The 13,582-nt window shown below is 46.3% G+C and overlaps 1 protein-coding gene across 1 annotated transcript in view; it reads right to left on the reverse strand.

The window, feature by feature from the left end:
- The window catches only part of Lim3 (Lim3 homeobox protein), a 144,411-nt gene that overhangs the window by 58,208 nt on the left and 72,621 nt on the right, over window positions 1-13,582 (reverse strand). The gene's annotated exons all lie outside the window — the stretch shown is intronic.

A 13,582-nucleotide genomic window follows, 5' to 3' on the forward strand; every position in this document is an offset into this window, starting at 1 on the left:
CGTTAGTACTGTACACCATTTTGCTAAATGTGGATGTTTTAAATTCGCAAATCTAAGGGGGGGGGGGGGGGGGGGGGAGAGGCTGAGGAGATATTCAGGGCGCCGCGTAGAAATTCTTAACACCAATTCTCTCTACTCGCTGCCAAATATGGCCTAAGAATTTCCTGCTGGGCTCAGACCAACGATCATACGCGCAGCAAATTCAAAATTCCCGCAGTGATTCTTGCTGGCAATCGTGAATACCAGAGCGTTTGTCCAGACCTCCTGGACTTCCGTGACGAGTACAATTTGATTAATGACTTGGTGTGGGCAAGTCGGCAATTCATTGTAGAAAGTGACAGCGCAAAGAAACGTGGACACAAGAGAAGGCACATAGGTGGCAGCACAAGGGCTATCTACGACTTGAGTATCGTCGCGATCCTTGAGGCGCAGCCGCAAGGCAGTTAAAGAAACCCGAACATAGATTTGAATTTGCCGTTCACCAGTTTAATTTGAGGCAGCACGACAAGGCCCTTGATGTGCAGGCCGTGATGGCGGTGAAGTTGACGCACATGGTAACATTATTAGTGGCCTGTTGTGAAAAGAAGGAGGAGCCTTATGTAGGATAAACGGCATCGATTAATAACTTGGTGCGGGCTAGTCATTGGTTAATCGTAGAAAGTGGCAGAGCAAAAGAAACAAGGACACAAGAGAAGGCACATCGTTTTATAGCTGCCTTCTCTTGCCTTCCCGCTTCTTTTGCGCTGCCCCTTTCTAAAATTGTGCAACTGGAGCTCGAGAATAGAGGGTTAAGTAAGAAGTTAAGTCATGGAGTTACTTGTTAGGCTTAAATTATTCTTCGTTAGGAAAGCGTAAAGTGGATAGTTACCACAGTCAAGCGAATACATTGAGAAAGTGCGTCCTTGTCAAACTACGGCTATCACTTGGCCGCTAAAGTTCTACTATTCGCATCAAATTATTTGGCTTTATCGCCCGTTCAGTATCCTAGGATATTGGTCAGTCAGCGGGCTGGTTATTCCTTCTCTTCTGCTAAAGCCCCTCAGGCTTCGCCTTCCGCGGCTGGAGGGCCCGCCCTTTTATTTGCGGGATTCTCGTTCAACGTTACAGTTAATAAACTGGCACCAGACACAACAAGGTGCAGTTCTTGGCAGTGACAACTTGTCAATTTTTACGAATTCTCGCGATATTACGACCACTTGAGACTTTCCCAACCATTTTCAATGAATTAATATAGAAATTAAGATAACAGAAAAAATACCTTAAGGACACCGAATACTATAAAATTAAGCAATAAAATAATCAAAATAGAATAAAAATATCCTAAAGCAACAAGTAGCCGAGATGAAGAAAATACCGTTGTCAAGAAGGTGAGATCTACAGTCGGAAGGTCTCGAAGTTTGCAATACGAACATGTTCGGTAATAAAGGCAATCTAGACTGGAGAAAGCGGTATTCAGCGAAACGCGAGGTTTCGCCATGTATTGAGCAATCGGGAGCTGACAGGCTTTAATGATTTCGGTCTATGAACTGATCACTGGAGAACGTGCTCAGTGAAAGCTACTGCAGCTGAGAATTCATCGTTGCCGAGAAAATACAGTGCCACTTGCGCGTCGCCACCTGCGCTTTCGTCGTCCGGATGAATGGGAAATTCTTAATTCATTTACACGCCAGTTCAGCGTTAGGTCGGCGTATAAAGGTATGCTCGCTTATGTCGCGTGGTAGCTTCCTGAATGTGGCAATGTGGTCACGTGGGCAAGGCAGAGCTTGCAGCCATTCTTTGTTTTCCCGTAAGCAAGCAATACAAGTGCCACAGCTTTTGTCCCGTTGCGCTGCTGAGGCCTACAGTGATGGCATACGTGAAGAAAGCCGTGAGAGCATTTTGTTTTCCTTTTGTGTATGTGTGCGCGTTTGTAGCATCACGAAGAGAAACAGATATGCACAATCTCTATTAACTACAATTACCCTTTGCCGAGGTGCAACGGTGGCGTAGCGGTCGAACATCCGCCTCGCATGCAAGAGGACCGGGGTTCAAATCCCGGTGCCGCGCAATTCTCCACCGGATTTTTTAAAGAAAAGAAAAGAAAGAGAGAAAAAAAAATACGCGTGTCGATGGAATTGCATAAACAGGTTTGGCGGGGTGCGACCTGATACCGGTGACGCCTGCGGCAACGCACTCCCTCACCAGAACAGGAGTCGGCCACCCTGGTGCAGTAGTTGGCCGCAACCTCTCATGATAAGCTCCATAAAACCCCGGCCCTCACTCACCAGCGGCTGCGGAACAGCTGACCACGGCGGCGGTCATACCTGTGACGCAGCAGGGGGTGCTAAGAATGCCTGGCTCCGCTGGACAGGCCGCCATTGGAAACTGACCCTGGCAACGTTTAATCTTAGAACCCTAGCTAGTGAAGCTAGCTTAGCTTAGCAGTGCTGTTAGAGGAACTAGACGGCATGAAATGGGATGTCATATAGGGCCTAGTGAGGTTAGGAGGCCGAATGAGGCATATACTGCACTGAAGGATGGTCATGTACTGTGTTATCGAGGCTTACCAGAGAAGCGACAACTAGGAGCAGGTTTCCTTGTCAATAAGTATATAGCGGGCAATATAGATGAATTCTATAGTATTAATGAGAGGTTGGCAGTCATCGTAATTAGACTTAATAAGCGGTATATATGCTGAAGGTTATACAGGCCTATCCACCTACATGTAGTTATGATGACCAGGCAGTTGAAAGCTTCTACGCAGATGTAGAATCGGCAACGATGCAGTATACTGTACTAATGGGCGACTTCAATGCCAAGGTAGGGAAAAAGCAGGCAGGAGACCAGGCAGTCTATGGCATTGGTTCTAGGAATAGCCGGGGGGAGTTACTAGTTGAGTTTGCAGAGCATGAATACCTTCTTCAGCAAACGGAAGAACCGGAAATGGACATGGAAAAGTCCTAATGGGGTGACTAAAAATGAAATTGACTTCATGTGTTCAACCTCCGCCATTGAGCAAGATGTAGAGGTAATCGGGAAAGTGCGATGCAGTGACCACAGGATGGTGAGGTCCCGAATTAGCTTTTATCTGAAGAAGGAACGCCACAGATTAGTAAGAAAGAAACCGATCAACGAATTAGCGGTGAGGGGGAGGGCAGAAGAATTCAGGATCTCGCTACAGAATAGATATTCAGCTCTAACCGAGGATGGCGACATTACCCTAGGATCAATGAAGAATAATTTCAGAGATATCATTACTGAGTGTGCGGTAGAAGAAGGCAGTAGGATAGTTCGAGAGGATACCGGTAAGCTGTCTAAAGAGACGAAAGATTTGATAAAGAAACGCCAGAGTATGAAAGCTTCCAATCAAACAGACCAGATGAAATTGGCCGAGATATCAAAGCTAATCAATAAGCGCAAGGTGGCTGATATAAGGAAGTATAACATGGAGAAAATTGAACAGGCTGTAAAGAACGGGGGAAGCCTTAAAGCGGTAAAGAAGAAATTGGGCATAGGCAAAAACCAGATGTATGAGATAAGGGACAAGGCGGGCAACGTTATCACGAATATGGACAAGATAGTCAAAGTAGCCGAGGAGTTCTATACAGATCTCTACAGCAGCCAAAATAGTCAGGATCGTAACGAGATTGGCGGCAGGGAAAAAGAGTCAGACGTTCCACCAGTGAAGAAGGACGAGGTCAAGAAAGCATTAGAAGCTATGAAAAGGGGGAAATCAGCTGGAAAGGATCAGATAACTACAGATTTGCTAAAGGACGGGGAGGGGGTATCGTGATATTGTGCTAGAGAAACTGGCCACCCTGTATATGCAGTGCCTGGTGTCATCGACGGTACCGGAACCATGGAAGAATGCAAGCGTTATCCTCATTCATAAGAAAGGTGACTGTAAGGACCTTAAAAATTACAGACCAATCAGCTTACTGTCTGTTACGTATAATGTATTTACTAAGGTAATCGCTAATAGAATCAGGATAACCTTAGACTGCAATCAAGCAAAGGATCAAGCAGGTTTTCGGATACGGGACTCTACTATTGATCATATTCATACCATCAATCAGGTGATAGAAAAATGCTCGGAATATAATCAGCCTTTATACATAGCATTCATTGATTACGAAAAAGCATTTGACTCAGTTGAAACATCGGCGGTGATGCAGGCATTGCGAAATCAGGGGGTAGACGAGCCATACGTGAAAGTGCTGGAAGATATATATAGTGGCTGCCCAGCAATCATAGTTCTGCATAAAGAAAGTAACAAAATTCCCATAAAGAAAGGTGTTAGGCAAGGAGACACAATCTCCCCAGTACTATTCACAGCTTGCTTAGAGGAGGTATTCAGAGACTTGGAATGGGAGCAGTTAGGGATAAGGGTAGATGGAGAATACCTCAGTAATCTGTGATTTGCTGATGGCATTGCCTTGCTAAGCAACTCCGGGGATGAACTGCAAATAATGATTGATGACCTAGACAGGAAAAGTAGAAAGGTAGGCTTGAAAATCAATATGCAGTAGACTAAGGTAATGTTCAACAGCCTCGGGAAAGAACAGCAGTTTACATTAGGTAGCGAAGTACTGAAGTAGTAGGTGATTATGTCTACTTAGGACAGGTAGTAACCGCAGATCCGGACCATGAAAAGGAAATAACAAGAAGAATAAGATTGGGATGGAGCGCATTTGGCAAGCAGTCGCAGATTATGACTAGCAGCAGAGGAAAGTATACAACAGTTGCATCTTACCTGTACTCACCTATGGGGCTGAAACGTGGAGGCTAACCAAGAGAGTTCTACTTAAGTTGAGGACAACCCAGAGGGCTATGGAACGAAAAATGGTAGGGGTAACATTAAGAGATAGGAAGCGTGCAGAGTGGGTCAGAGAAATAACTCAAGTAACTCAAGTTACCGACGTTCTAGTGGAAATTAAGAAGAAGAAATGGGCATGGGCAGGACATATAGTGCGAAGAGAGGATAACCGATGGTCGCTTAGGGTAACAAACTGGATTCCAAGAGAAGGAGAGCGTAGCAGGGGGCGGCAGAAAGTTAGGAGGTGGATGAGGTTAAGTTCGCGGGGGTCAAGTGGATGCAGCTAGCACAGAACCGGGTTAAGTGGAGAAATATGGGAGAGGCCTTCGCCCTGCAGTGGGTATAGTCAGGCTGATGATGATGATGACCCTTTGCCGTATAGCTATACTCTACGCTGCGTAGCCATATAATGATAGCGCCTACGTCGCCTTCCCTTTCAGCCACCTGCACTCGCGCACCACTTCCTTCCTGTATCCGGCATCACGCGAAAATGAATCTCGCAGATCTTTCATGCAGCTGTCGTTGACGCCCAGTTTTGCTACGGCCCATAATGGGCCTCTTCAGATTACAGTGCAGTATGTGCTTGAGCAAGACTTCCGTTTCTCGCTTTCTATTTGTTTGTTTTTTTTTAATGCCTCCTGGAAGTAGGCTTGCGTGCAATACTTACGCGACGGCTCAGAGTTTTAACGAGAGAGCGATTAAGTTTCCTTGTCGCCTTTGTCGTCGCCGTTCTTGCCAGCGAACGGAAAATCCGACTAAAGCAGTACAATTCCAGAATAGATCAAAGATGCCCGGATGGACGCAAAATTTTTTCTTGTAACCAATGAAAAAAAAATTGTGCTGAAAGGAAAATTAGGTTAATCTGTGAAGTTAGAGGTGGGGACAGAACTCACAACCTTCGGATAGCGAGATAGGTACGCTACATATGCCACGAAGGCTCTTTGGTTTGATTAGAATGACCTAGTCGATGCGTGATGCGAACAGGAGCCGATAACGTATGCAGTCCCGTTCTATACTCTTAAAGGCGATGTTTAGGTGTCCTCCATTTCTGTTTTGTGCAGTAGTACGAAGAAACGTAAGATGATGTCAAACTAACAGAAATATTGGGATCACTTCCTAATTCTTTAAGCTCCACGTGTGCACATTCGACGGAACATAAACGCCAATAACTCGTCATTCCCCAGTATCGCCAATTCGCGACATGCTGTCTGTACACCGTGTACTCATTACTAAATGAAGCTGGCATTCTACATTTGATGTCGTTATCGCTTCAAGTAGCCAGAATTTTCCTATCAAAATGTTGGACGTCGCTGTGGTGAGGGATGCTTGAAAGAAATGGGAAGCACATATAGGAATTCAAGCTCGCGCTCAACAATTACTCAACTCTTATTTTCTAAAACTTTACGACAGAAAATGTAGGCATGCGTTGGCTGAAACCTTGTCTGCATAGCACTGCCCTTTCTAGGTGGTTAGAAGCCTTCCACATCATCTTTCAAAGAAGAACCGGCTGCTCAAATTGTCCCTAACGCTCACTAGTGCTAAACAACGACACGCCGATTATCCCCAATTGAGTGAAAGTATAGAAAAAGCTTTCATCTTGAATTTTGAGCGTGAGTGCATTAGCTAGCATACTGTGTAAATATTAATATGCTTTAATTGAGTACTTCATAAGTCAGGACTTGAAGGGTTAAGGTATGTTGCTAGCTCTACTCCGTTCATATTAACGCTAATATGGGAGCGCATGAGACTGCGCACAAAACGCTATGGACGCAGCAGCGCCCATCCATGTAATGCCTGTACTCCGTCTCTGCGCAGTTTTAAGTGATCTAAATGGGCCAACAAATCACCGCTCGTGCATTCCCGATTAAGGTCGGAGAGCCGAAGGCCGTGGGTTTTGAACGCGACGAAAACACTTTTTTTTTTTCTCGTGCAAAGCAAGAGCAGCATGGAGTGAAAGAACAAGAACGAAGATATAGTTAAAAACTAGAAGGAACGGCAACTTCCACTTTCGGTCGACTCCGGAGAGAAATGGCCACATCGAGTCCAAATGGAGCCTCGTAGCCGGGTGGGCATCACGCCACGCTGTCTTTCGCGGATACATGCAGCCAGTTAGGTATACGCTAAGAGGCGCCGCCGCAAGGATCGCTCAGTGGCGCTTAGAAAAGCCAAGGTATACACTCTGCCCGAGAAAGAGGAGGCCCCGATCTAGACCCGGCGTTATCAGCGCGTAAAGACATCAACGACGACCACCGCTGCAAGCTGGGGAGGAGGGCACGTAGGTCATTTTCCAAATGCGGCTTTTAAGTCGGCCTCCGCAGGAACAACCTGATGCCCGACGTGCGCCGGCTGCCGCCGCAAAGGGAGGTTCTCCCCACTAGATAGCTCGCCGCCACCGGCCACGTTCGGCTGGCGCGCTCGCTGTCTCCGGGCTGGCCCCCCTCCGAGCGGCGGTGGCCGCCGAGGCAGTGCATAGCTCATTTATGTAATGCACCCATCGCGCGCCATCGATCCCCTAAGGCGGCCCAAGAAACAGAGGCCTGTTCCCTCCCCGGGCTTTTTCCTTCCCCTCCGACTAAAATCGATGGCCGCGTGCGGAGAGACACGAATCGGCCTTCCAGATGTATACGTGCCGATCTCGCCTGCCTGCCCCGCTTCTTCCCCGCCAGTCATCCTTTCGTTTCCAGACCTCCCCTTTCCTCCTTACTTTTTTTCTCCCTTTGAGCGACGGGAAGAGCACGCGGCGCGCACGCGGGGTCTGGAAAGGCGTTTTTGAGCTCCTCACGGGTACGCGCACCCTGGCAGTGTCGGGTCTGAGCAAGCGTTTCGAGTCGTGCCAAGAGCGGCGAGATCACGTTCTATACTCCGAGGCGCACCGAACGTGGGCGATCTGTACGCGTATGAAAGCATACGATGTGCATGGGTGTCGAGGTGATGGTGGCAGAGGCCAAGTTGCGCCGCACGATCGTACTTGTATCCTATCCACGCTAGGTGCATTCTGTTTCTTCAGGTCATGAACGTCCTCTCATGGGACCAAGTTTTACTGGGCGACAGGTATTGCGAAAAAGGGCTGCTGCAGCCAGAACATCTTCATATAATTGATGGGTGCGTTGGGATAGACCAAAGTGAACAACGTGTGAATTCAGTCGCATCACTGCTGGTGGGTTTTTGAATTCATTTTGCTTTATGGCCACGTCGTAGCAATTTTTGGCTTGCAGCACTCTCGGTTTTTCTTGCACATCTTAACTATAGCTACAGGTTAATTCATCTCTTTTCCAAATATTTAGTGGCCCCTTGACACAGCAGTTCTTCTTGGACACTGTTTCGTTAACAACATTACACTTGCGGCTCAGACCTGGGCTAGTGCGACTGTTCGCGAGGCCGAAAACATTGGGGCATATGTAGACGGTACAGCAGCGGGCAGACACTTCGTTTTCTACGGTTTCTCGTTTATTACCACAGCAAATGATACCTTCGCTTTTATTTATCGCGTACAACTCGCAGAATTTATGGTAAAGTATTATGCGATATGTGTGGTAGCATCCTGCGTCGTAAAGCAAAGTAGGAAAGCAGGAGTCTCACCCAGGTACGTCGTGGTCGAAAAAAATGTTCCCGCCCTAAACCTGACCGTGCGCGAGTAAATGAACAGCAGCGCCGTTCATTGTGTCCGGTCTGATTTAAAACGGCATAAAATTCGGTTTTGATTTTTAGGTTTTAACATCCCAAACCCTCTCAGGTTATGAGAGACGCCGTAGTCAAGGGCTCCGGAAATTTCGATCACCTGGAAACCTTTACCGGACACTGACATCGCACAGTGCATAGGTACCTTGCTTTTCGCCTCCATCGGAAAGCGGCAGCCGCGGTCGGAGTCGAACCCGCGTCGTCCTGGGGTACAACACTCGATTGCGCTAGCCACTGAGCCACCACGGTGGTCGAAAACGAGAAAGCAAAAGGGCTAAAATGACCGTTTTTACAGATAGGGACCCAGAGTATAGCTGCTCCCCTTAGTTGGGCACGCACGAATTGTGCCTGTGGTGGCGGTAAATGGGGGAGAGTGCACTCCGCAGAGCAGTAACTAGCGAGGAAGCCCAACTTAGCGCGCGTCCAGACAGGGAAGCGCGTAAAAATGTGGGCGGGCTGGAGTCATTTTACGCCGCCGGAGCAGGAAGAGCGACCACGAGGGCTGAGGGGCAGGTGGCTGTCGCTCGTCAAGTTTGCGCAGAGGCTTTTTACCTGCGATGGGGGGCCGCGAGGAGACTGGCTTTGGAGGTGACGTCACTTCGGTTGAAACACATGTCTCTCGCTTAAACAAAAGTAGCGAGCCCCAAGCCACGGGCGTTGTGTTCTGCTGATCCAGTGGGGAGCGGTAGGGCGTATACTTGTACGAGCTGCTATGGGACCCACAGCAGGTAACGGCAATTCCGTGGACACGCATGGAGGTTGAGATGAAATAGAAGTAAAGAAAAAAGAACCCCACCGCTGCGAGTGTTGCCGATTCTCGTACATGCGATGTTCTCGAGGAACTTGCGATGGTACCCCTGTGCTCGATCGGACGCAATGTTGGCGACAAAATATAAATCTTTACTCTCTTTGCACGGAGTCAGGAATGCATAAAGCCTAATCATGGGCGTACAAGTTACACAACACATAAATAAGCCTTGAGCAATGAGCCCTGGATGCAGAGAAATTAGATTTCTTCGGTAGAGTAAACTTTTGAAGGCGAGTACAAAGAGCTTCGCTTGTTTCTGGGCGTACTTGAGGTAAGCATCCAATAACAGGGGCAGCAACGTATGGCGAAAGCAAGACGCGAGTTATCCACCCCGTGCCACGATAAAAAATTAAGCGGTTCAGAAATACCTGCCAATGTGAAAGTAAGCGCGGGGCCCTTTTTACGTGGACTTTTACCAGACGTAATAGCCCACGTACTCTTGATATCGAGACACGAAACAAAATCGGAATTCCCATTTGTCATTATCAAACCACTGTACATTACACCTTTCGTCCATTGCTCTGTCTAGCCTCACGCAAAAGGGCGAGGCTTCAGTATTAGACAAAAGTTTTAACCCCCTTCCCCAGCGGCATAACGCTATCAAATGCGTTGCTATAGGAGACATAAGATAAAACTTGGAAGACAGACAGAGTGAGTGAGCGCACACTTCCTTCACACTTGCCGTTATCTGTTCATCTGGCATGTATTGTAGTACACTCTTATAATACGCAGTCACTAAGTTAAGCAGGGAACGAGCAGGTAAAATTCTAAGCAACAAGTGGCAATAGAGGGCGCTCCAGCGGTCAGAGAGACGCATTCAACTTTAGATGACACAGGGATGGAATTACTTGCGAGGATGCATAGCTGCCCAGCTGAAGCAGTAACTTCGCCTTTCGTAATAAACAAGCAGGGGTGATTTTTCCATACTGTGCGCTAGAAAGAGCCTGTTATGACTCATTATTCTGGATTACAGACTGAAAAAAAAAAAAAAAAAAAAAAAAACGGTTTTGTTGTCGAGTGCTTAATGAAACTCCGCGAAAGCCTCCACAATGCTGGTAATCTTGCGTGAAATCCACGCAAAGGTAGAGTGGCAAGAGCAGTAAATGGCGGTCGACGAATGGCACAGCAAATCCGAAATAACGTAGCAGTTGTAAGAAGTCCACCTAAATTTTGTGCACGCACTTTTTTGTAGCACTTGACAGATCTTCTAATCTTTTCCTGGTCTGTTGTGTTTTCTGGACATTTTTCCTTTCGACATTTAAGCTTTCAATAGCTTCCCTAGCGTCAAGAATTTGAGTATATATAGCTTATGATGACATAGAACATGAGGATGAAGATGTAACTATTACAATCATGTTCTGGAAGGTCGCCATCACCTCAGAAGTATACTGGCCTTCGGAACTCGATGCCCCCCAAGATATCGGCAGAACTAGAGACCTGAAGCTTGTATGTTCAACCGATATCAAAAGTGCGGTCCGCCTTCCTCACCTTGCTCTTAGTTTTCGTTACTTAATATACTTTAGGTGGTTATTAAATGCAGGATGATCAAACCTGATCACGCTAGTGATGGATATCCGCTGTATGACATAGCGCTTACGTTGATATGCCGGTATTATTCAAAGAATATTTCTCTCCAGCACGTGTAAAGTATAACGGGTTATCTAGAGTGAGAGAGCGAGTTATTATGCCGTTCCTTCATGCACACGGCTTCCCCATTTCGCTTAGGTCCTAATCGCAGGTCCCGGTTTTATACTCGACCCGGTAGTTCCGGACTTGCCTCAATCCGCTGAACCCCGCCGGGGTGGCGCAGTGTTTACGGCGCTCGACTGCTGTGCCCAAGGATGCGGGATCGAATCCCGGCCTCAACGGTCACTTTTCGATGGAGGTGAAAAGCAAGGCGCCCGTGCGCTGCGCGATGTCAGTGCGCGTTAAAGACCCCCAGGTAGTTGAAATTTCCGGAGTCCTCCACTACGGCGTCTCTCATAGCCTGAGTTGCTTTGGGATGTTACACCCCACAAACCAAACCATCATCCTGCTAAGTGCGAGGATGAAGCAGCAAGATCCGGCCGCAATGTCTGCTTTGCGGCCAAAGCTATTCAAGATTCCCTTATCTGCAGTCTGACGTCAGTGCACATTAGGATCTCTAGGTAGTCGCAATTATACTTGATGGAAAATATTTAAAATTGCACTGTCTAAAGGTACCCCGCTATAAAAAAAAAAGCCATTTATTTATATCCTTTGCATTTGTTTTGTTTGCAAAAATGCTATAGCTAATGAGCTTAAGCTTCGAGGTATGGTTATCTGAGCAGGCAGATACTTGGATACTTCGTTTAAACATATTTCTCGGTATTGTTTATTTATTTGATCTGTTCAAAGCAACGCCGATGGTTTAAAAGCGTCACGTACAACCATGGTATCCATCATTATTGTGTTTTCCTTGTTGCTATCACGTGGATGATATACAACGTGCGCGTCTTCTAAATCGCCTGCCTTACCACTCCAGCATCATATACACATTTTCTACCACTAATGCATGGAACAAGAACGCTAGCTACTAAACACAGAATGTAAACACTTTTATATTTAAGAAAGGGAAGGTAGCTGCTTCGCATTCATAGGATTTCCAGCAGCTGCACTTAGTAATGTCAACGAAGAACGGACATTAAGATACGTTGTGGGAGTGTTTTGCCACGTCAAACTCACTGGACAAAAAGGCACGAAACCGTCTAGGTGGTTTCAGAAAAAGAGATGAGTTCCGATGAAGTTCTATTCAGCCAGTCCACTACACAACGCTGCAATTCATGTACCGAATGTCGGAATACGATGTTGCTTGTGATATTCATTTAGGTCGTGCAGAAAATTGTTTGGAAGGAACTGAAAGATGTCTGCATAATTGGCTTCATGAGCGCGATAAAGAGAGCAGAAAATGGAGGACACTTCAGGAAGTAAATCATACCCAGGAGTTTTGGACTCTTTCTTTTCTTTAAGGAGGGGGAGGGGGGGGGGAAGGGAGAGTATATAACACTGAACATATCTTATTCACGTTTGCATGTCGTATAGCTTTATAATAAAAATCGCTATATCCATAGAACTTCCACCGAGAGACATCTAGTTATTATTATTATTATTATTATTTTCATCATTTTGGAAAACGCGCCGCATTGACTTTCACGGCAGTCTGACTTGTATTTAATGAGCGTAGGACCAATAATGGAAGGCAAATTTTGCTTCGCATCGCAAGGCTCGACCATTTCTATTAATATATTCGCAAGAGGCATCTTCCAATATCCCACAGTGGCCTCATAAATATTCTCGAAACCGCAGCTTATTGCTTTTTATCGGCAGTTTTAGCTACTCGCTGCGAGCGAAGGGAAACCTTTACAAGACTAATTGTTGTCACGCACCGATATCGTAGACCATTTTCTCAAACTTGTGCATAACGGTATCTTATAACACCCCACAGCTTCTTCACAACACAAAGAAAAGGTGCCCCAGATTAGTTGACTTTTTGACACCGCGCAGCGTGTTAGGCGATGTTTTGCTTTAGTTGCAAATATTTATCCTCTCGAAGGCTGCGGGGAATGACGAGCAGCTCTTTCTTTTTTTTCTCTTCCCAATCGCTTCTTGTTTCTTTCTCTCAACTAGTGCCCATATTTTTTTTTTTCACCAGTGTCTGCTTGACCCTCTGCTCGACGCAACGAGAAAAACTAAATTAGACGCTTTTTTATCACAAGAGTTTTTTTTGTGACAGTTTCATTCAACACTACACGCCTCACGCTACACGTCGGAGAAATTTATACATTAGACAATATTATACTATTTTGTTTTGTAGCGCGTATAGAGTGGGTGAGGTTGCTCTCACGCGTCGCTTTTTTTTTTAGTATAATCCCTCATAAATCGCCAGCAAAAAAAAAAAAAAAAAAAAAAAAAAAACGAAAACATTATAATAATTACTCGCTTGAAGAAGCAAGTTGGCTGTCCTGGCGCATGATCGCTTGTTTAGAAGATTACTTTCGCCCCCGTGATATTGCGTGCCCTAGTTCGTGCCAGTTCTCAGCAAGCCGGCTTTGATCTTCTTCGTTCTCTAAGAGTTGGCATGTTTCTAGGTTGAAGAAAGAAAAAGATGAGGTGGTAAACGAGGCAGTCATGGTAGCTTGTGAGGACCAACAACACTGAGCTTTATTTCACCTTCTTTCTTAAGTCGTCAGTACTAGCACAGGCTTCGAAGCAGCTGACGCCTAGTGGCCTAGTGCATTCTCTCTTATCAAGCCTTATCACTACATCTATCAGGATCGTACGCG

Source organism: Amblyomma maculatum, chromosome 1, assembly GCF_055883805.1.
Source record: "Amblyomma maculatum isolate TAMU_Amacu chromosome 1, ASM5588380v1, whole genome shotgun sequence".
NCBI lineage: Eukaryota > Metazoa > Arthropoda > Arachnida > Ixodida > Ixodidae > Amblyomma > Amblyomma maculatum.